This window comes from Otolemur garnettii, unplaced genomic scaffold, assembly GCF_000181295.1.
Source record: "Otolemur garnettii isolate 467f Iridium unplaced genomic scaffold, OtoGar3 scaffold00092, whole genome shotgun sequence".
Classification (NCBI taxonomy): domain Eukaryota; kingdom Metazoa; phylum Chordata; class Mammalia; order Primates; family Galagidae; genus Otolemur; species Otolemur garnettii.
In genome coordinates, this window is record NW_003852487.1 from 6,033,165 (window position 1) to 6,053,609 (window position 20,445).

The window sequence follows — 20,445 nt, forward strand, 5'->3', positions numbered from 1 at the left end:
CTACTTGGGAGGCGGAGGCAAGAGACTCGCTTGAGCCCAGGAGTTGGAGGTTGCTGTGAGCTGTAATGCCACGGCACTCTACCCAGGGGGACAGCTTGAAGCTCTGTCTCAAAAAAAAAAAAAAAAAGAGAGAACTAGGATGTGTCTTAGAATTTATACAGTTATTTCTGGTGCTTCTCACAATAGGATCTGGACTTTCACCATAGCAAAATATCTGAAAAGCCCAGAAGATGCTAGCCTGCCAGGGTCCCCTGCGTGTTCACTAAGGTCCCCCACTCGACACACACACTCAGACATACGCTCATAGCCTCATGTGTTCACACACACACCATACTCACAGTTATACATACTCAGATTCACACTCACAGATTCCCACAGACACACACTTGCACATACACATACTCAGACTCACGCAGACTCACACTCCACAGATTCACACTAGCATACACTCAGACGCACACATCCTCTATCATACACATTTGGACACATTCTTACATACCCACACTCAGTCACACATCCACACACCAACAATACACACAGTCAGAATCATACACACACTCGTGGACTCGTACACTCACACTAAGTCACACACATTCACACATACACACACTCACAAACTCATACACTTATACACATACACACTCACACCCACACAGTCACACATACACCCAGACTTGCATACACTCTCACATCCCCACAGAGTCACACACACTTAGACTCACAATTGCATATACTCACAAACTCACACACTTGCATCACACACACACCCCCACTGGCACACTCACACTCACTCACACTGCCATGCTGGACCACCATCTTCCCCTACAGGAAGCGCCTTCCCATAGGAATCTGTATTTGGGGCCTGGAGACGCGTTGTTGCCTGAGCAGTGAGCCCACTCCCATGGCCTGTGTGCATGGAGCTGTTCTCATCCAGGTGTCCCTGGCCTTGCCCCCTGACCCAGGGTCATTTATCCCAGGGAAGAAGGTGGACTCACAGCAACAGGGACACCCCCCCTTCCTCAGGGCTATGGCAGTAAGCGTGGGAAGCTGGCACACAGCTGATTGCTCACTGAGGAGGGCATGCCCAGCACCATGGGACAGCAGTCAGCACTGGCCCTGCACACAGGGCTGGGGGACACTGACCCAGAGGGGACTAGGGGATCAGGATCACCTCCTCGGCCTCACATGCCCTGCTTTCAGGCTGTACATCCACAGGGTCAGTCTGTGCTGAGTTAAGTTGGCCCCAACCTATGCCCCTAAAGCAGGGTCAGAGAACAGAGACCAGAGATCCAGGCTTAACTTAACTCTCGGAGGGCCTCAGCACATCCCTTCTCCTCTCAGGACCTCAGTTTCCCCATCTGTACAATGAGCCCTTCACATCTCTTGTGTTTGGTGGAAATGGATAAGGGGTCAGAGGGACAGTGGTGATTCACCAGCTTTGACCCAACGATAGGTCCTTCAATGACACTGTCCAGAAAGCAGCTCTGGACAGAGCAAAAGGAAAGCTGCCATGGGTCCTTCCATAGGGGCAAGGGACCCTTGAGTCCCTGAGGTAGGAACCTACTGTCACCACTGCATATATAGCCTGGCACACTGCTGCTGGAGCCCTCAGGGTCAGCCATCTGGACCCAGTCATCCTGTTCAGAGATAAGTGACCCTGTCAGGACCACGGAAGGCAACTTTAGAATCACACTCTCCCTCACCAGGGAAGTGAGTCATGCCATGTTATGATCTGGCAGGTCACCTGGCATACATTTGCAACAAATCTATGAAGAGGTGACAAAGCAACCTTCTCCATTCCAGAAAACATTAGCGACTTCTTTTCTCTAAATCACAACTTTGATAAAGTAATTTCTATTCAGAAGACTTAGTGCAATTATGGTGCAGAGCTTGGATCCCAGCTCCATTTCATTTACAATCAACCTGGCATCTCCAACACACTAATTGAAGCATTATTGCTATTGTCTTCTGTATAAAATATGCACAAAGCATATTTCTTTTTATTTATTCTGCAAATGAATAGCCTACTGTGGGTAACATTCCATCAGATTTTAGCAGGCTACAGGACCACAAACCCTCATTCCCAGGAAGACACTGAGGCTGTGGAGGTGGAGGCTTGTTTTGGTGCCTCTATGATGGCTTTTCTGTGTGGCAGTCACCCCCAGGTGACCAGAGTCCCCTCCCTCCCACCATACTCATGGTTTATAAAGAGCACTTAGGTCCGCAGGCCTTGCAGTGCTGGAAGGAAGAACTGCCAGGTTCCTCCACAGCCTTGCACACAGTCACAGAGATTCTGGGATCAGAAGTGCCTGAGTCCCTCCCCTTTGGCCCTGACCTACTCATGATCCCTTATGGCCACTTTTGTAATAATAATTGTCCCTTACTCATAGCTGGGATGCTGTCTTCCACCAGAAGCCCTCCTTTGTAGACTCAGACAGGCATTGATAAACTGCCAACAAGCAGTGTGTGGTCACTTAGGATAGAAGGTGATTTTCTGAGGCTTCTCTTCTTCCTCCACACTGTGCCCTGGAGGCCAGGCTGGGTCTTGTCCACCTCTCAGGAGACTAGTCTCTAGTGAGGACCTGGGACATAGATATCACGGCAAAGAGTAAACAGCCTCCTGGGCCTTGCTACTGAAGTAGCCACAAGCCCCAGATGTGCAGATTTTATGGCAAAGAGACCCAGTAACAACATCTGGGGGAAAAAATCAGATCTGATTTTTTGTGGATGACAGTGACAAGAATCGCTAGTACAGCCACAGAGGGGTCAGATATTTTCAAATCAGAAATACAGGTGGGGCCTGGTGCAGCCACACACACCCATAATCCTAGCACTCTGAGAAGCTAAGGCAAGAGGATTGCTTGAGCTCAGGAGTTTGAGGTTGCTATAAGGTATGATGACACCACAATACTCTACCCAGGGTGACAGAGTAAGACTCTGTCTCAAAAAAAGTAAAAAAGAGGAAAAAGAAAGAAAGAAAGATAGATGGAAGGTATCAGCCAAAAGGAAAAACATGTGTCAACCTTAACTTTGGAGGCCTAGGGAAAGATGGCCAAGATCCAAAGCTTTCCCTTTCAAACCACACCCTTCAGCCATCTTTGTACACACTGGCCTGCTCCGAGCACCTTCACTTTTACCTCAGAACCTGTCCTAGGGACTGGCCAGGGACCACTTCCTCTCTCACGCAACTCCTCTCTGCGGGGCTGGCTTCCTGACATCAGTTGTCTCTCCATGAAATTTCTCCCTCCTGTGGTCAGCTTGTTAAATTAGAACAGCAGAGTGAAGGGTATAGCGCCCTGTGGGGTTTCTGAACATGGCTTTGGCCAGAAAGGCTCATGGACTTCATGTGGTCAAAGAAACTCAGCAGAGGGTGGTCCATGACAGAGATACTGGCCATGCGTGGGCCCCTCCTGTGTGGGTCTATCCTGCTCTTAGTTTCCTCTTTCAGGGTACTCCCTACCCTGCTCCTCATGTCTGTGGGGCTGACAGCTAACCCCTTTGATATATGCAGCCTGGCGCCCTCTGACCTGGGCACTGCTGCACGCCCCACAGGACTGTAGCATGGGCTTCCGTGACTCTGGTCCTGGTTTGCCTATCACCACCACGACCTTCCTATCTGCAACTTCCTAGAGCCCTAGAATGTCCTCTCATTCTAGTTTATTTTCCTCATTTCCAGTTTTTATTTCTCATGCTCTATTTATTTTCCCTGTAGAACATGAGCCCCATGAGGTCAGAAACCCCAGCTCTTCAGGTACTGATTAGCAAATCACCTTAGGCAAGTCAGATGGGGAAGCGTAGTGCCTACCTGTGGGGCCGCTGCGGGAGCTCAGCTGCATGTTCATGAGTGCGCTGACGTGAAGTCTCCTAGACTTAGAACATTGCTAATACATGCTATGACTGAGCACCACTGGCACTGGCATCGTTTGCTTCTATGTATCCAGTGCTTCACCCAGGGCCTGGCATATGGGAGCTCTCAGTTAACACAGGCCAAAAGAATGAAAGAGTGAATAAGTGAGTGAGTGATGGTGCCCTAGACACAGGGGCTGGCCTACTGCAGGCTTAGACCCCGCCTGCTGGGGCTTGTGCTCTCTGGCCCAATCTCTGCCTGGGGAAGATAGGAGAATGCTACTGGAGAAGGTAAAGAGAGCTTCCTAGAAGAGGCAGTGCTGGGCTGAGTCACAGATGCTAGGAGGTCACAGGCTGTACAGCAAAGCACAGGTATTTAGTGAGGGGTCTGGACTCCTCAGGAGTATGTGCTGGGCAGATGGTCTGAATACTCCATAGCATGGGTCTGGAAGTAAAGTAAGGTCTGTACAAAGGCCCAGAGCTCCTTCCCATGGAACTTTCCAGGGAGTTTGAGACCTACCATATCAGGGAAAATGCCACAGGACCACTGGGGGCCCTCCTAGGTGCTAAGGATGCCCTGTGAGCAGCTCTCTGACCACAGTGGGTAGCTTTTAGTGCAGTGCCAAGGGTAGAGCCTCAGTAGTCAGGGGACCCCTGCTGGACAGCTCTGGGGCTGGTTTCTTTGCTCAGCGGCTGTGAGGGTTGAGGGATCCTATGTGCACTCAGTGTGTGCTTTATATTCTCCTTCTCTCTGACAGCCCTTAACTTGTCCTGGCTGTGGGTTGACAGCAGCAGACCTCAGCACAGATGACTGTGCATTTCACCCCAACAAGGCTCATTCTTACTAGAAGCTCAGGAAAGTACCTCACTTCCCCCAGAACAGCACCCTGTGAGATAACACTCTTACAACCATGCCAGATGGGCATGGATTTAATGAATGGTCTGCACTTATCTCAGCCACAGTAACCCAGGGTCTGGGGAAGGGATGGATGCTGTCTGGGAGCTCTGCTGGGCATCTTCCTTCCACAGTTTGGCCCTGTTGGAGGCTACCAAAACTGGTGCTTGGGAGGCAGCTGGCCCCGTCCAGACAAGCTCAAGTGAGGGGGCTGAGGGGCCACGTCTCCCAAGAGCATCCCCCATCACAGTCCTTTCAATTTGGGGACAACCCCTCTACACCAGCCCTGCCACCCTGGGTTGCCCTTCCTGGTGTCTGGCTCCATCTTAAGGGTTTTCTAGGGAATGCCTTCATACAGATAGGAACACCTTCAAGTGACGCCTGTGGGGAAATCCCACCACTTCTGCCCTGACATTCTCAACGAACAGCCTCAGAACATCAGGTCTCCACTGACTTTCTCAAAGTGGGGCCAGTCAGCTTCATGGCCCATTTCTTCATGGTTTGGGATGCGCAGGACACACACCCCAAGAACACCCAGGGCAGACACTGAGAGACAAATGACACCCCTAGACTCTCAAGCTGGCTTCTCTTTACTGCCCAGGTCTCAAGACCAGGAAATATCCCCAAGTTACTCCTCTCTTTCAGTCCTGAGTCAAGTGTGGAAGGTGCCAAATCCAACTCTTTGTGTAACTGAATTCATTTCTCCCATTCCTACCTCGCAGGTAACAAGCAAGTCTCAGACCTGTCCTAGGTGCTGGAAACACAGAAAGATGAGATGTGTTTGTGCCTGCCTTTAGAGGTGTGCTGTGGAAGGACCCTGGGACATTACCTTTCCAGAGGGCCCTGGATAGAACACTGGCTGCTCCACAGAAAAGAGTTCAGCTGACAAATAAATGGGGCAGCCATCCTACTTTACCCCACCTTGGAGATTCATGCACAGGAAAGACTCAGAAAATTTTTGCAGTAATAAATCCTCTTTACCCAGGGTTTCACAAGCTTTCCTGATTACAATTTTTTTTTTAATTTTAAATAGAACAATTATTAGCATTCCTCAAAATACTACCATGGACTACTGTGGGCTTAGTGTCAGAGACAAAAAAACCAGGGCTGGCTCGGTGCCTGTAGCATAGTGGTTATGGCGCCAGCCACGTACAACGAGGGTAGAGGGTTCCAATCCAGCCCAGGCCAGCTAAGAAACAACAACAACAACTGCAATAAAAAAACAGCCGAGTGGGTGTTCGCAGCTGCCAGCTCTAGCTCGCCGAGCTCCAGCCAAAGGAGAAGGGGGATAAGTAAGGAGGTCTTTATACCATGGCTCGTACAAAGCAGAGTGCCCACAAATCCACCTGAGGTAAAGCACCCAGGAAGCAGCTGGCTACAAAAGCTGCTCGCAACCCTCTACTGGAGGGTTGAAGAAACCTCATCGCTCCAGCCTGGTACTGTGGCACTCGGTGAAATAAGACGTTACCAGAAGTCCCCTGAAATTCTGATTCGCAAACTTCCTTTCCAATGTCTGGTGCAAGAAGTTGCTCAGGACTTTAAGACAGATCTGTGCTTCCAGAGCACAGCTATTGGTGCTTTGCAGGAGGCAAGTGAGGCCTATCTGGTTGGCCTTTTTGAAGACACCAGCCTGTGTGCTATCCATACCAAACATGTAACAATTATGCCAAAAGACATCCAGCTAGCACGCCGCATACGTGGAGAACATGCCTAAGAGTCCACTGTGATGGGAAAACATTTCATTATCAAAAAAAAAAAAGAAAATTCTCTTCTTCCTGTTATTGGTAGTTCTGAACGTTAGATTTTTCCCCCCAATGGGGTCAAAAGATACTTAAGTATATGATTGTGACTGGAAAAATAGGGGACAGAAATCAGGTATTGGCAGCTTTTCCATTTTCATGTGTGTGCGAATTTTTAATATAAAATGCGGGGATGTGCAGCATTAAAGTGAGTCAAAATGTTTCAGTGAACAAGTTTCAGCAGTTCAACTTTATAACAATTATAAATAAACCTGTCAAATTTTTCTGGACAATGCCAGCATTTGGATTTTTTAAAAACAAGTAAATTTCTTATTGACGGCAACTATGGTGTTTGCAGCATTTTTATCATACAGTAGATTCCATCCACTCACTATACTTCTCTAACTAAGTTGTCCTACATGCAAGTACATGTTTTTTATGTTGTCTGTCTCCTGTGCTGTTCCTATAAGTTGGCTATTAAAATACATTAAACTGTAAAAAAAAAAAATAGCTGGGTGTTGTGGCAGGCACCTATAGTCCCAGCTACTTGGGAGGCTGAGGCAAGAGAATCACTTAAGCCCAAGAGTTGGAGGTTGCTGTGAGCTGTGATGCCACGGCACTCTACCAAGGGCGACATAATGAAACTCTGTCTAAAAAAATAATAATAAAATAAAGAAAACCAGGGCTTCTGAAAAGAAGTCTGTCACGTCCAGCTTGCACGTGGGCTACAGAGTAAAATCTGAGTCCACAGCACCCTCACCCACTTTTTAGGTCTGGGTCACTGTTACATCCTCACCCTTCATTTGTTTTTACTCATCAATTAGTTTGTGTCTACATATTTTGTGTGCAAGAACCCCTAAAGGGACATCAAAAATCAGAAATTTTCCATCTGCCTTAGTAGCTGTCATCTGCTCTGTGTGGATGTGTGGGGGACACAATAGTGAAAAGAGCATGTTCTACACCCTAAGATGAGGATAGAGTACAGAGAGGGTTGTGGGTCACGGGTGAGGAGGGCAGGAGGTCAGGAAGCCCTTAGGCATCCAGACAGAAAGGTACAGGGCCTCTGCCTTATCCTAGTTTGTGGCAGACTAGGAACACCCAACAGATCACTCCCAAAGAGAGGATGACATGGTAGCCTCTCCCCTCTGCCTCTGCAGACAGGATTTATTTATTTATTTATTTATTTTTATTTTGGAGACAGAATATCCCTTTGTTACTCTCCATAGAGTACCATGGCATCATAGCTTACAACCACCTCAAACTCTTGGGCTCAAGCAAACTTCTTGCCTCAGTCTCCTGTGTAGCTGGGACTATAGGCGTCCACTAAATGCCTGGCAATTTTTTTTTTTCCACTTTTGGCCAGGGGCTGGGTTTGAACCCACCACCTCCGGCATATGGGGTTGGTGCCCTACTCCTTTGAGCCACAGGCACCACCTCTGGCAATTTTTTTTTTTTTTAGAGATGAGGTCTCACTCTTGCTTGAACTCCTAAGCTTAAGCACCTCAGCCTCCTGGAGTGTTAGAATTACAGGCATGAGCCACTGCGCCCAGCCTGAAGATAGGCTTTATAATCTAGCAAGATGGAGCAAAGGTGCTACACTGTCTCTGGGCAGGCTACAGGGAGCAGCTATGTGAGGTCTCAGTAATAAACAGTAGTAAGCAGGTTGGGGAAGGAGAATAGAATCTGATGCAGAACCTCCTACCCAAAGGCCAGGGGTGGGCATGGCTCAGCAGGCCAGTGCCCAGGGTATCTTTGCGGACAATGCTGGTTCTCTCATTGCTTCCTTAAAGCTTTCCTCTCCCTTTCTATCAGATGCCGTCTTTGCAGCTTTAAGACTCTGTTTTATGAAATTCAAGCTCATATCTTGTTTTTCTGTGTGAGCGAAGCAATGGTGATCTGATCCTTGACTGGTTTTGTTTCTAGATAACCCCCTAACTCTTGCAGATGGTGTGTGTGTTTCGCAGGCCCTTAGGCGTCTGTCAGCTCCAGGTTGGCCTAGAGACTTCTGGACTTTCTCCTCTCAGAAGCTGAAACATTTTTCTGCACCTTGGGCCATGGGAAAGTGTGGAGAGTCCTGAAGAATCCTCGGGCTCTGCCTCCCCACTTAGGGCCTGCTGTGGCCTGACTGGCCCTAGAGGTCTTTCCCCACCAGAGCAGCCCACTTCTGAGGCAGGCGGCTCTCCTTTCACTGGTTCTCCAAGGTTCCTGCTTCCAAAACTCACCCTGGATCCATAAAGGAAGTAAAAGTTGAGGTGCGTACCCAGTTTCTCTGTCTCTGGGCACTGAGCAGGGGAGGAATAGGAGCCTGGCAGGGCAGGGTTTTCTCCTTTTTTTTTTTTTGCAGTTTTTGGCCGGGGCTGGGTTTGAACCTGCCACCTCCAGGATATGGGACCGGCGCCCTACTCCTTTGAGCCACAGGTGCTGCCCAGTGTTTTCTCTTTAATCTTACTTTATAGGACTTGCAGTTAGAAGTCCATCACATTAGCTTTCCCCTTCTTACTTTCGCTAACACAGGCCGGTTTTTTCACTGATTTTTGCCATCTTTGGCTCATTTTATTAACTTATCAAGGTAGGGATTCAGAGGTTCCCAAGACAGAGGCTAAGGAGCTTTCATGGACATGGTAGAGAGGTTCGCAGAGCCTCAGGGAGGTGACTCCTCTGACAAAGGGGCCTGCAGCTCTAGGACCTGGAGCTGCTGAGGCGGCCCCTGGGTTGCTCCACTCACCATGGCTGCCTGTTGGTTTGTTCTCTGAAATCAGCTCTTTCATCGTGACTTTCCCTCTGCTGGCGCAAGCTGGAGCCCGGGCTAGTTACCTGAAGACAACATCCCGCTCAGATTTCTGAGACAAGAAACATTTATGCTGTTGTAAATAGAGAGATGAATTGCAGAGACAAACCATTTATACAGACTGATGTAGAAGGTGTTTCCAATGCTAATCTGTCTTCACAAAGAGAGATTTTGTTTGTAAACTTCACACACAGAAAATTGATTGCGCTGCCTGTGCGATAATTATCTGTCCTCCCCGCAGCACTAAACTTAGCAGAGTGTTCTTTCTCTGAGTCAGGGCTCAGCTTCGCATTCTGCCTGGTCCCGTGTGAAGCTAATGCAGACTATCCTGAAGGAGTGGATCAGGAGCCTGTGTCCAGCAGCAGTGTCCATCCTGCCTTGCAGAAGGACGAGAGGGCAGTGTGGCATGCCCCTATGTCCTTGGAGGGGCTGACGGGGGCTGTGACAGAGAGGTCCCCTCATCTTCCTTGCCTGTGCTTGGCAGGCAGAGATGTAATTAATGTTTAAACCATCATAGTTTGAGTAAAGCAGATTACTCTCCATAGTGTGGGTGAGCCTCATCCAATTAATTGGAGACCTTCAGAAAAAAAGAGGGAATTCTGCCAATAGATAGCTAGAGACTGAGCTGGGTCCACCAACTCTTCCCTGGGTCCCTGGTTAGCTGACCTGCCCTGTAGACCTGAGACTTGCCATCTTCCATAATCTCACAAGCCAATCCTCAAAATCTCTCCCTTTCTCTTCTGTTTCTCTGGAGAACCTGGACTAAGGCAATTCCTATTAAGCTTCTTTGAAGAAGTGTGAAGAAAATACAAAGTGAATATAATCAAGAATTTTGAACGGGTAATTTTGTCATTTCATATTGGCTGAGATTTGCCTTGCCCTGGCATTGCAAAGATACTACGCACTTCTTGGGATAAGAAAAAGCGTAGTCTCACTATCCTTCCTACTTTTTAGGAAGGAAAATTATCATTTCCTGAAAAGTTCAGAATATTAAAAATATGGCTATTAGTTAACCATAATTCATTAATTTACATGAGACAAGTCAATTGCAACAAGGGATCATAAACCCTTACACAACGAACTGAAGAAAAAGACATTTGTCAACGGGCAAGCTCTAAGTCCCTGCTTCCAAACTCGCTGAGAGTCAGAGAAGGGAAAGTGGACCCTGCCGAAGTGGCTGGGAGACAGACCCCACAGGAAAACTTACAGTTTTGACCAAGTCAGCCAAGAGTTTTCTTCTGACAGAATACAAATGAAGAAAAATGCACTTATTTTGCTGGGAAATGTGACAAAAATTAAAATTCTATTAATAAAATATTTAAAGCTAATTTTGTTTTCATAAATAAAACAATATTAGCCAGAGATGGGATTAATCAGAATCCTTTAAAAGCTCTGTATTTCTGCTTAGAAGCAGGACATTGGTACCTGAAGATGGGAGTCTGACAACCTCCTCATTTGCTGGCAAATTAATTAAATTCTCTTTCTTTTGCCTGAAGAAAATATAGTATTTATAATTTAAGTTGTAATTATCATTCTTGCTATTATAAACATTATTTGAAATTATCTCAGTCTTTCAGGAGAAATTTGGAGTGTTTAAAATAGCCTGCATTCAGAAAACTGAACATTTTTTTATTGCCAACATTTTGCTTTGTTCTTGGCCATGTTTAGTCCAAAGAAAGTCAAGGTCTCTATGTACAAATTCAAGATTTCTGAGCCAGTTGCCAAATTTTTTTCTGACAATGCTTGGACTTCATTGGTATCACATATTCACTCACACAATACATCAGCCCCACGGCAGATACAAGCAGGAGGGAGCGAAGCTCTGCGGTGCGGCTTCACTGCTAAGAATCTAGTCTTCCTTGAGGTAGTGACTCCTTTTCTTCTGCATGCATTTCAGAGTTTCTAAAATTTGCTAGATTTCAGGAAGACCTTTTGGCCTCCATTCCTTTAGATCTATATGCTCCACAAACCTATCCTTGGGTCACTGTTCTTTCTTCCTCTTTATTGTATCTCTGCAGTCTCCTTCTCAGCCTGCTTTGTGGAAGAAGCTGCATCCTCCACAGTCACCATCTGCAGAATTCCCAGATTCATCCATTGCCTGTTTCCTGCAGTCCTGTCTACAAAGCCACAGCTTTCCTCGGCAGCTGCCTTATTGGGGGTCATGCTGCTGCAGCTAGCATATAATTCCTGGCACAAGGTAACCCCAGGTCTTCAGCTGAGCACCCAGGCCTGGAGGTCTTGCCTTGTGTGCCAACAGCAGTCTCTCCCAGTACTCTGGTTTCCTTCCTTCCTTGGCCCACACTGTCCTCTCAGCCTCACATTTCTTCCCTGACACCTTCTCCAGAGGAAATTGAAGTCATCTTTCAAGGTCAACCTCTACCCCAGGACTGCTCTTCTGAGTTCCCTCCTCTCATGAGAGCCCATGGAGGGAACACTAGGCTGGGGTGTGAGAAAGAGCAAGGCTATCCTAGCCCCTCACGCTAGTGCTGTGTGAGTCTGATATAAGACTTGGCTTAGAGAACATTCAATTACATTGGAGAAGATGAGTGTGCTTGGGTTTATACAATACAGGCAGGATCTGTTCAGATATATTCAGGTAGAAAGGTAATTATAGAGCACATGCGTGTTACATATGGGCAGGAAGAGACAGAGGGCCAAGGGATACTTCATGCACATGCAGCATCTGGAGGTCTGTGCTCGCCACCCACTGATGGTGCCCATTTCAGTCCCAGGTGTCCTCTGCCCAGGAAACACGTAACACCTGCGGCTGTGGGGCAGCTGCCTGGCAGCTCCACTGTGGCCAGGCACACATTGCTATGTTTGTCTATCAGGCCACTGTGTATCACAGGACCTGGGTCCCTGCAGTGGTGGATGCTCTTGTTCAGACCTCGGCTCTGGTCCTCATGGTCACACACGAACAGGTGAGGCTGACTGGCAAAGAGAACCTGTGAATGTTTGCACTTGGGAATCGGGTAATATGGCCTTCCCTCTCCTTCCCCTACTCCTCCCAGCACCTTTTTGGTTGATTCAAGCAGATTAGGTGCTGTGAGCCTTCCTGTTCCATGAGCTCAGGGATAGCTTGCCTGGTACTGTAACTGGAGGATATCATCTCATTCAGAGGACTTCCCATCTGACAGCCTGTGAAAAGGGACTTCACCTCCCTGGTGGCTGCTTTCTCCTTTGTAAAAGATGTGAGAATAATCTCTTCTTCTCCAGATTGGTGTGCAGACAAAATAGAGTAAGGCACATGAGTGTGTGGCAGGTGATAAGTGCTGGGTGATATGAAATCTGCCTTCCCACAGCCTTTCTGTCCTCTGCTGGGTCTAGACTGCCACACTGTCTGGTGGTTGGGATCTCTGGTCCAGGCATGTCTCACAATCATCTCAGAAGCTTGCAAGGAGCTCCTGGGGAGATCTAATGCCACACTCCCACACTGATCATGGCCCTGGGTACCACCTGGTTAATGCAGCTCAGATTCATTCCTCAGCAAAGCCAAGGGAGTTGCCTTTGAGGCAACTTGTAAATGAGGACATTGACAAGAACCAACAGCACTAATAGCAGAAACATGTTTTGCCTTTTCACCAGAGTACCCAGATCTCCCTGTAACTGCACAAGTGAAATAAGAAACAATGACAGCACAGTCGTCTTGTGAAAAACATTCATGTATCTGAGTCATTCAGCAAAGCTGAGTCTCATAGAAATTATGAATTCAGCAATAGCTTAAACCCAATGTGTAGAGGTAATTTAATGACTGAAAAGCCAGTCTTCGCAGCATAGTTTTCAAACTGCATGGCTGTTTGCTTTTGTAGTTATTGTAATTTTTCAACATGATTTTATTTATTGCTATATGGTTGTTTTTTGTTTTTTGTTTTTTTTGAGACAGAGCCTCAAGCTGTCGCCCTGGGTAGAGTGCTGTGACGTCACAGCTCACAGCAACCTCCAACTCCTGGGCTCAAGCAATTCTGTTGCCTCTACCTCCCAAGTAGCTGGGACCACAGGTGCCCGCCACACTGCCCAGCTACTTTTTGGTTGCAGCTGTCATTGTTGTTTGGCGGGTCAGGGCTGGATTCAAACCCGCCAGCTCAGGTATATGTAGCTGGCGCCTTAGCTGCATGAGCCACAGGCACCGAGCCTGGTTTTTGTTTTTTTAAGAAAGAGTGTGGCTTGGTGTCTGTGGCTCAAGCGGCTAAGGTGCCAGCCACATATACCTGAGCAGGCAGGTTCGAATCCAACCTGGCCCACCAAAGATTGACAGCTGCAACCAAAAAATACCCTGGTGGTGTGGCGGGCACCTGTGGTCCCAGCTACTTAGGAGGCAGAGGTAGGAGAATCACTTGAGCTCAGGAGTTGGAGGTTGCTGTGAGCTGTGACGGACAGCACTCTACCCAGGGCAATAGCTTGAGGCTCTGTCTCAAAAAAAGAAAGAAAGAAAGAAAGAGTTTGGCAATTTTTCTGCAAAAGGAGGCAAACATTCTGGAATTCCTGGATCAGGAGTGGCCCTACGGGCCCTATAGTGGGCTCTCTCCCTCTTACAGAAGCTGAGGGAGCAAACTGCCTCCTACATCACACAGAACCCACCCATTTCAGGCAGAAATAAACACAAATAATCCAGAAATTGTGATAAGGTCATTCAATTTCAAACCACTCAATGATAAAAGCAGAGTGAACTGCCGATTCACACAACATGGTGGAATCTCAAAAGCATCATTTGAGATTTGGCGCCCACAGCTCAGTGAGTAGGGCGCCAGCCACACACACCAAGGCTAGCAGGTTCAAGCCCCACCCAGGCATGCTAAAACAATGACAACTGCAACCAAAAAATACCCAGGTACTTGGGAGGCTGAGGCAAGAGAACTGCTTAAGCCCAAGAGTTTGAGGTTGCGGTGAGCTATGATGCCACAGCACTCTACCAAGGGTGACATAGTAAGACTCTGTCTCAAAAAAAAAAGTCTGATTTTTTTCATTCTCATAAAATATAAGAACTGGACAAACTGATGAGTGATGATAGAAATCAGGTCAGAATGTACACCGTGGGAGCAGGTGGGTATTGATCAGAAGGATGCAGGAGACTATTTTCTAGGTTGATGGACATGATCCTTATCTTGATAGGACTGTTGGATACTTTGAGGAGGAGGGAAAGTACAGTTTTAATAATTTAAAAAATTATTCAGTTAATATGGCACCTTTTACTGAATTTCAATTTTTTCTTTTTTTTTTTGAGACAGAGTCTCACTCTGACACCCTCAGTAGAGTGCCATGGCATCATAGCTCACAGCAACCTCAAACTCTTGGGCTCAAATGATCCTCTTTCCTCAGCTTCCTGAGTAGGTGAGACTATAGGTGCCCACCACAATGCCCAGCTAGTTGTTTTTTTTTTTGAGACAGACTCTCATTATGTCCCCCTCAGTAAAGTGCTGTGGTGTCACAGCTCACAGCAACTTCAAGTTCCTGGGCTTAAGCAATTCTCTTGCCTCAGGCCCCCAATTAGCTGGGACTATAGGCGACCACCACAATACCCGGCTATTATTTTGTTGCAGTTGACACTGCTGTTTTTAGCTGGCCCAGGCCGAGTTCAAACCCATCCTCCTTGGTGCATGTGGCTGGCACTGTAACCACTGTGCTATGGGCACCAAGCCAGTTTTTTTATTTTTAGTAGACACAGGGTCTCACTCTTGCTCAAGCTGGTCTTAAACTCCTGAGTTCAGGTGATGCACTTGCCTGGCCTCCCAGAGTGCTAGGATTACAGGTATAAGCTACCGCACCCAGCCTTATATTTCAATTTTATATCAATTACAAAAAGAAAAAATTAAGAGAAGTGAGATCATTAGAAAATAGTGAAGATAAGTATATTTTATTATCTGAAACCTTAACCCCTCATTGGAGACCTGTCCAGGCAGCCACATGCAGAATGCTGGCGCTTCTGGGGGTTTGGGGTGGCCAGTGGATTCCTGGCAGCTGGACAGAGCCCTGTGATGGTTGCAGTGGCTTCCTCTATGGAGCTTGGCTTTGGGCTTACCCTTCAGGATCTGAGCAAGGTGCTAAAGAAGCAGCTGCTGAATGACCTAGGTCCACCTCACATCCCACAGCCTCCAGGTGGAGAGGCATATGTTGCTCTGTCCTTGGCTTATTGGTGGTTCTCTTATTTTTTAGAAGACTTGAGTAGTCCATTAGAAGCCAGCTTTATGGATGACATGGCTATACAGATTGAGGAGAAACTTAGCAATGCTAAAAAGGACTATGCAGAGATTGAGTCCTCTTAGAGAATGCCACCTTAGAGGAAGACTGTGCCTTGTCAACACAAACAGAAAGGGGAGTGAATGAAAGCTATGCTAATGGAGGAATTAAGTTCTCTGGTTCAAGAACTGAAGACAGAGGGATTCAAACACTCAGAATAAGAATACATATCAACAATGCTAAAAATGTTCAAGTCTGGCCAGGCACAGTGGCTCATGCCTATAATCCTAGCACTCTGGGAGGCTGAGGCAGGTGAAAAACCTGAGCTCAGGGGTTCAATACCAGCCTGAGCAAGAGAAAGACCCTGCTCTACTAAAAATAGAAGAAAATTAGCTATGTGTTGTGGCAGGTGCCTATAGTCCCAGCTACTTGATAGGCTAAGGCAAGGGGATCACTTGAGCCCAAGAGTTTGAGGTTGTTGTGAGCTATGATGATGCCACTGGCACTCTACCAAGGACAACAGAAAGAGAGACTGTTTCAAAAAAAAAAAAAAAAAAAAAAGGTCAAGTCTCTCAAAGATGTCATGAAAACCACCACATCACAAGGAGCTTTTCCTAACCCAGTGTGTGGCCCAGAGCCACCCTGATGGCTCCTCCCCCAGGGGTGGGCCTGGGTCTCATGGCAGCTTTGTCCCTGTACCCCAGACCTTCAGAGCTCCCAGGCTGCTCTCACCCACTTGGACCTCTACATACAGAGCACTGAGGCCAGTGGATCCCAGGGACCTCCACAGGCTGGAGTTCCTCCACCTTTGCCTCCTGGACAGATGTGATCCCTCTTATGTGAACCCAAATACTCCTTTAGATGAGTAGATTAATGGGCGTCCGGGAACATGCAGTGTTCTGAAATGCAGTGCTTTTTCTTACTTTAACATTTGAATTATTTCTCAGTAGCAGTGACAGAAATTGGTGAGATTTAGGAGATTATGCTTTGACTCATTAGCACTTGATCTGACGGCATTTGTTTTTGGTAGAATAATATTCTGTAAATATTCTTTATGTATTAGTCTTTAAATGAATAATCATATTTTATTTTTCTCCACAGATAGTATAAATATTGCAATTTGATAATGTAAGCATTTTAGCAATAAGAGACATTTAAAAGTTAATAGCAATATACTTTTTCCCATTGTATTTGGAAATAATAAAGTCAGTTTGTTTTTTTTAGAGACAGAGTCTCACTCTGTCACCCTCAGTAGAGTGCAGTGGCATCACAGCTCATAGCATCCTCCAACTCTTGGACTTAGGCAATTCTCTTGCCTCAGCCTCCCAAGTAGCTGGGACTACAGGTGCCTGCCATAATGCCCAGCTATTTTTTGTTGCAGTTTGGCTGGGGCTGGGTTCGAACCAGCCACGCTCGGTATATGGGGCCAGCACCCTACTCACTGAGTGACAGGTGCCGTCCATCAATTCTACTTTATTCAATACAGTTCCATTCTATTCTATTCCACTCCATTCTGTTCTATTCTATGCGGTTTTATTCAATTCTATTCAATAGTATTCCATTCTACTCCATCCTATCATATTCATTCTGTTTAATTCTATGCAGTCCTACTCTGTTCTATATTATTCTATTCAATTCTATTACATTTTATTCTATCTATCCTATCCCATTCTATTCTACTAAGTTCTATTCTATTTAATTTTTCCTATTCTATTTTATTCCATTCTATTCTATTAAATTCTATTCTATTCTATTCATTCTATTTTATCTATTCTCTTCTCTTTCTATTCTATTCTATTGAATTCTATTGTATTCTATTTCATTCATTCTATTATATTCTATTCCATTATTCTATCCTATCCTACTCTGTATTATTCTATTCTACTCCATTTCATTCCAATTCAATCTACTTATTCTATTCTATTTTACTGTATTTCATGCTATTCTCTTCAATGTACTTCTATCTTATTCTATTCCATTCTATTCTAATCCTATTTAGTTCTCTTAAATTCTCTTTCATTCTACTCAACTATATTCTATTCATTCTACTTTATTCTATTCTATTTAATTTAGTTCTATTCTACTCCATTCTTACTGACTTGATTCAATTATGTCCATCTATTCTGTTCTAGTGTGGTCAATTCTATCCTATTCTAATCTACTCAGTTCTATTCTGTTCTATTCTATTCCATTCCATTCCATTCTAATCAATTTTCTTATGCTTTATTCTATTCTGTTTTATTCCCCTCTATACTGTTTAATTTTATTTGGTTCTATTCAATTCCATCCGATTCAATCATATTCTCTTCAATTCTATCTATTCTATTCTATTCTACTAAATTCTATTAAATTCTACTTACTTCTATTCAATTCAGTTTAATTCTATTCTATTCAATGAATTCTATTCTATTCATTTGATCATTTCTATTCTATTCTATTCTATTTTTCAATTATATTCAATTTCATTCAATTCTATTCTACTCTATTGAATTATATTCTCTTCTATTTCACTCAATTTAATTCTATTCTATACATTCCTCTTCTCTTCAATTCTTTTCTATTTATCCTATCCTATCATATGCAATTCTTCAATTCAATTCAATATTATGCTATTATCCTACTCCATTCTGTTCTATCCCATTCCAGTCTGCTCTATTCTGTTCTATTCCATTACATACAATTTTACTGTGTTGTATTCTATAAAATTTTATTCCACTCTATTCTACTCAAGTCTATTCTATTCTATTCAATTCTATTCTGTCCAATTTTATTTGTATTTTTTAATTATATTGATTGTATTTTTATTTTTTTGTTGTTTTTTTTTTTGGGTAGAGACAGAGTCTCACTATTTTGCACTCAGTAGAGTGCTGTGGCATCACACTGCTCACAGCAACCTCTAACTCCTGGGCCTAGGTGATTCTCCTGCCTCAGCCTCCTGAGTAGCTGGGACTACAGGTGCCTGCCACAATGCCCAGCTATTTTTGTTGTTGTTATTGCAGTTTGGCCTGGGTGGGATTAAACTCACCACCCTCAGGATATGGGACTAGCGCACTACCCACTGAGCCACAGGCACCACCCTATTAATTCTATTCTAGTCTATTCTATTTTTTCTATTCTAATCTACTGTCTTCAAAACTATTCAGTTCTCTTCAACTGATTCAATTCATTCAATCTACTCTATTTTGTTATATTCTATTCACTCCTACACTTTCTATTCTGTTCTGTTCATTCCTATTCTATTCACTTCTATACTATTCTGTTCTGTTATATTCTGTTCTATTTTATCATATTCTATCCTATGTTATCCTATTATAATCTATTCTATTCTATTGTAATACATTTTATTATATTATATTCTTTTCTATTTGTTCAATTCTATTCTATTCTATTGCATTCTATTCCATTCCATTCTATTCAGTTCTAGTCTATTCTATTCCACTCTAGACTATTATATTCAGTTCAATTCTATTCTGTTCTAGTCAATTATAATCTCTTCTATTCTATTCAATAGATAAGACAGAGTATAATAGAATAAAATTGAATAGAATTCAACAGAATAGAATAGAATGTAATAGAATGGAACAGAACTAAATATAGATGACTAGACTAGAATAATAAAGAATGGAAAAGGATAATGCAGACCTGAAAAGAACAGAACAAAGAGAGATTTGAATAAAGGAGAATGGAAGAAAAAAGCATAGAAGAGATTAGAATAGGTTAGAACAGAATACAGTAGAATAGTACAGATTAGAACATAAAAGAATAGAACACAATAGAATAGAAAGGAATACAACAGAGTAGAACAACAAAAATAACAGAATAGAACAAAGAAGATATCGGAACAGAATATACTAGGATAATACACAACAGAATAGAATAGAACACAACAGTAAGAATAGAATAGAAGGCGAGGCATGGTAGCTCACGCCTGTAATCCTATCACTCTCGGAGGCCAAAGCAGGTGGACTCCTTCAGTCATGAGTTCAAGACCAACCTGAGCAAAAGCAAGCTCCCATCTGTACTAAAAATAGAAAAACTGAGGCAAGAGGATTGCTTGAGCCCAAGAGTTTGAGGATGCTGTGAGCTATGACAACATGGCACTCTAACCAGGGTGACAGCTTAAGACTCTATCCAAAAAAGAAAAAAAAAAAGAAAAGAATAAAACAGAACAGAACAAAACTGAATTGATTAGAATAGAATTAAAGCAATAGAACAAAACAACACAGAACAGAATGGAATAGAACTAAATAGAATGGAATTGAATAGAAAAGAACAGAACAGTGAGAACAGAAGAGAATAAAATTGACTGGAATAGAACAGAACAAAATAGGATAGACCAGATTATAATAGAATAGAAAAAAAGGAAAGAACAGAATAGAAAAGTACAGAATAGAATTGAGTAGAATAGAATACCATGGAATAGAATAACATTTAATTGAATGTAATAGAATTCAGTTCAATTCAATTCAATACAATAGAGTAGAATTCAATAAATACAATAGAATTGTATAAAATGGAATCTAATATTACAGAATTGAATTGGATACAAATGAATAGAATTAAATATATTAAAATAAAATTGAATAGAAAACAATAGAATTCAATAAAATTGAAAAGAATTGAATAGAAAACACAGAACACAACTGACTGGAACCCAACATAACAGAACAGAAGAGAGAGATTGTAATAGAGTAGAAGAGAAGAAAAATAATTGAAAGGAATAGAATAGAAAAGAAAAAAATAGAATGCAACAGAGTAGAACAAACAGAATAGAACAAAACATAATAGATCACAGCAAATAAAAATGAAAAGAAGAGAGAATACAATAGAAAGAACAGAGTAGAAAAGAACAGAACAGACCACAATTGATTAGATTAGAATAGAACAGAACCATGTAAAACAGAATAAAACAAAATATAATAGAATAGGACCCATGGAATGGAAAAGAATTGATTAGAACAGAATAGCATAAAACAGGACAGAAAAGAACAGAGTAGAACAGA

At 44.0% G+C, this 20,445-nt stretch overlaps 1 pseudogene; it reads left to right on the forward strand.

Annotated features, from left to right (window-relative positions):
* The window catches only part of LOC105887540, a 17,736-nt pseudogene extending 2,208 nt beyond the window's left edge, over positions 1 to 15,528 (forward strand).
* Positions 15,529 to 20,445: the final 4,917 nt, after the last annotated feature.